A 359-nucleotide genomic window follows, 5' to 3' on the forward strand; every position below is an offset into this window, starting at 1 on the left:
TCAAACTCTAAGTTTGGTGTTGGGAGGTTCCAACATTGCTCTGAGAAAATGTGAGGCTCCATGAGAGCCATCTGTCAAGCTACTGACATTAAAGAAGCGCTTGTTGGGAGGCAGCCCAATATTATATTTTATCTATTTTCTTTTGTTATTTTATTTTATTTTGTAGGTTGATGATCATAAGAAGTCACAAAATCAATTGAAAAAGCAAAAACAGAATGAAAAACAGGAAGAAAAACAGCACACCCTGGAGGAAGATGTTGCTGGCGTTTAAACGCCAGTAAGGTTAGCAGTTGGGCGTTTAACGCCCAGTCTGGCACCATTCTGGGCGTTTAACGCCAGAAAGGGGCACCAGACTGGCG

Source organism: Arachis duranensis, chromosome 4, assembly GCF_000817695.3.
Source record: "Arachis duranensis cultivar V14167 chromosome 4, aradu.V14167.gnm2.J7QH, whole genome shotgun sequence".
Taxonomy (NCBI): domain Eukaryota; kingdom Viridiplantae; phylum Streptophyta; class Magnoliopsida; order Fabales; family Fabaceae; genus Arachis; species Arachis duranensis.